Below are 3,661 nucleotides of genomic sequence, written 5' to 3'. Positions count from 1 at the left end.
GCAGGGGAGCTTGACGGTTGTTTTATTCTTGCTTGGGAAAAAAAATAATAAATAAAAAATCTTTTTTTTTTTTTTTTTTTTTTTTTGCTTCTGCCACAACATGTATTGTTGCCACAGAGTTATAAAATGGATGAATCCACAATGTCAGTTTAAGAATCATGCAAAGATTAATGCTCATATGCCAAAATTAAACCATTATTACATGTAAGAAACTTAACTGAGATTCATAATCAATGGAAGGGAATAGGTATGTGGTGACAGTTTATTGGTGATTGAAGTACAGTGTTTAAATGGTCACAGTGTTCTTGAAATCATTGAAATATTATGCCACAATTTGATGAAGACCAAAGAATGGCAAGAAATTACTATTGAAGCTGTGTATCCAAAATGAGCATTTACTGGATAATGATTGTACTATTGAAGTGACAGTTCTGCCAAATGGATTCTGTCACCTTTTTGATGGATGTTTTTCAAGAGTGCAGGAAAAGAATTTCCAATGAATAATAGCACTAGATAACACATAGATTTCAGATTATGAATCTGAACTTAATCAGTCAGTGCTGTGGAAGCACCATATGTAACTGCACATGATAATGTTCCAGTTGCAGTAGTGGAAGGTTCAACAAATGATCTTTGCCTGTGGCATTAATTCTGTCTTTGTCATGGATAATGTGTTAAGGAAGAGTCAATTCCAAATAATGAGGGATTTTGAGAACAAAACTGCATCTGAAATTTCTCTACAATCATTCAGAAATTTTGAAAGCAGGAGTACTTTGTGCAGTGTGTGTGACTTCTTTAATGGGCAAGCAGTGATTGACAAGGACAGTGATACAAGAAAAGAAATTTATAAAGCATCAATCAAAAAATAAAAAAGCCACATAATTAGCATTAGTAGAGGCATATGATGCAAGCAAGCTTATACAGCATCACCCAAAAAAAAAAACTTCCAATTTCACCCATCCATTAGCTCCAAAAGTTTGTCCAATTCTTCCTTGAATTTATTTAAGCTATCAACTTCCACAACGACCAGTGGAAGTTTGTTCCAGCAATCATCCACCTGCTGGCTAAAGGCAAATTTCCACACATCTGTCCTACAACTGTCTTTCCTCAATTTGAATTTATGCCCACTTAGGTGCATAATCTTAGCAAGAGGAAGAATCTCATCAGTATTGAGCTTGCTCAAACCCATTCAAGGCCTTATACACCTCAATCAGAACACTTCACAGATGCCTCACGTCCAGACACTGCCATTTGCAGAACTTAACATTTTCTTCGTAGGAGCAACCCTTTGTTCCACTCGCCAATCTTGTTGCCCTTCTCTGTACTCATTCATGTAGCTCTACATCCTAAAATGAGCCCTCCAGACATGTATGGAGTACTCAGTGTGCCCTGACCATTGCCTTATACAAGGGGAAAATCATCTCTGGCCACCATCATCTGTCTATTCCCCTCTAATTTGTCTAATCCTTTAAAATTATTCAAACTACCCACTTCCACAACACCAGTTGGAATTTTGTCCCAATGGTCAATTACCCTGTGAAGTCAAGAGCTCCCATGAGCTGTCCTAGCAGCCCCTGTCTGCATTGCTCAAAGAACTTCACATTGGGCTGTACAAGTGCAGTCCATGCTAAACTTGTCATTGTTAAACTTCATTTCCATGGTGTCTCTAGGCTCTTGTGTAATCCATCAAGTTTGTTGATACAAAGGTTAGCAGGGTGGTTAATGGCAGTAAACGTTGGCATACACTGATTATTGTCATTAATCACTCTGCCAAGCTTTGAATCATTGAACTTGAAATGCCTTCATTAGCATTGTTAATAAATATTGAAAACAGTAAGGGAGTCCAACACTGAACTCTAAGGTACCTCCACCTATAATATTAGTCCATGAAGAGCAGTGGTCATTAATAACCATCCTTTAACTCATAGCAATAACTTGATCCAAATGCTGTGCTGCTCCAATTTGTACAGCAGTCTTTCATGTAAGAGGCTCACATCTGGTGAGTATGGCTTGGCACACCTAGGGTCCTCAGCTGGATATCATCATTCTCTCTCTCTCTCTCTCTCTCTCTCTCTCTCTCTCTCTCTCTCTCTCTCTCTCTCTCTCTCTCTCTCTCTCGGGGTAATTCAGAATTTTTTTTTTTTTTTTTTGACTGTTGCAGTATAAGCCTCAGGCATTCCTTGCACCATATGGCTAATAATAATAATGTGAAACAATATCAAAAGCTTTTCTGACATCTATGTATATGTCAGAAACTATTTTTTTAATCTAGTTTCTTTGACTAATTATAGTAACTAATCAGATCGATCACACAAGATCACCCTTAAGAAATCCATGCTGTGACTGCAGTATAACTTTGCCTGCCTAGATATTCCTATCCTGCATTATTTCTTTAACAGAAGTCAAGCTTGCATGTCTGGAATTACTCACTTTTCCCTTTGTGAATAGGAAAAATGTTTGCACATCTCCAATCTGTAGGGACTAAACTGGGTGCTCTCATAATTGTAATCAGAAATTTGTTTACCTCTTTTCCTTCTTTTAATATAATTGAATAGATTTTGTTAACCCCTTATTTACTTAGCTTCAGCAGTTTCTCTCAGTTATCTGAAAATCATTCAGCTCCCTGTTACCTACAGATCTGTTTTCCTATCTATTTAAAACATTCATATCTGAATGTAGATGCAAAATATATATTCAGTTTGTGAGCAATCTGAACAGGATCATTAACATTTTATGTCTAGTGGACCAATATGGTGCAAGATATGAATGTTAATACTAGTTTCCTTCTAATGTTAACATAAGCAAAGAATTCTTTGGTACTTCTCTTTTCATTGTTATCCAAGAATGTCTTTTAATCTGCCTTTGCTAGCCTAATCCTTTTGGTGACTTTGAAGGAATTTAAAGAATTGCAATAACATATTCCAAAAAAAAAAAAATTTTATTGCATTAAAGCAGCATAGTGTGCATTACTTTTGGAACCACCCTCTTACTGCCCACAAATGTAGTGGTCTATATATAGGCTAATAATTGGCTTGATATTCTTCCAGAGCACCTCCATGTATGATAATAAGTGTCATAAATGAAATTACACAAATAATATTAATTGCAGCAAATAAAAGCCTATAAAAATATAAAAGAAAGTTATATTGTATATATAGCAAATAAAAAAAAAAAAAGTGATAAAAGCACACAAAATATATATAGCGCCTCCGTAGCCAGGTGGGAAGGAGCAGCAGTACGTAGCACATGCGTCTCGATTAGACCGGGGTTCGAGCCAGTCACCACCAAATACGGAGGATGCGGAAAGGTCAGGGAATGACCACCGCATTTCCCGGAGCAATATGGCCTTAGTTGCTAATGCTCCTAAAAACCAAATCACACACACAAAATATATAAGATTTAAAACAGAATATTCTTTTCTTTGAAGAATGGTTTGTTCCTTTCATTAGTGAAATTGCATTAGTTTATGCTGATATTATTTGAAACTGCCGATGTCATGTTATCATATCCAAATTGTTTTTTGCTAAACTTAGTTTCCAAGAGTTATTCTCAGTGTGATCTGGAGATCACCAGTGGTTCATAAGGGTTCCTCGGGTCCAAAATGTGAGTTATTTGATAAATGGCACTGTAGCTACATGCTAGTTAATAACTTGTAGGAATT

This window comes from Mastigoproctus giganteus, chromosome 10 (genome assembly GCF_048544385.1).
Source record: "Mastigoproctus giganteus isolate SK-2022 chromosome 10, ASM4854438v1, whole genome shotgun sequence".
Taxonomy (NCBI): domain Eukaryota; kingdom Metazoa; phylum Arthropoda; class Arachnida; order Uropygi; family Thelyphonidae; genus Mastigoproctus; species Mastigoproctus giganteus.
Note: the sequence above shows the minus strand (reverse complement) of the source record.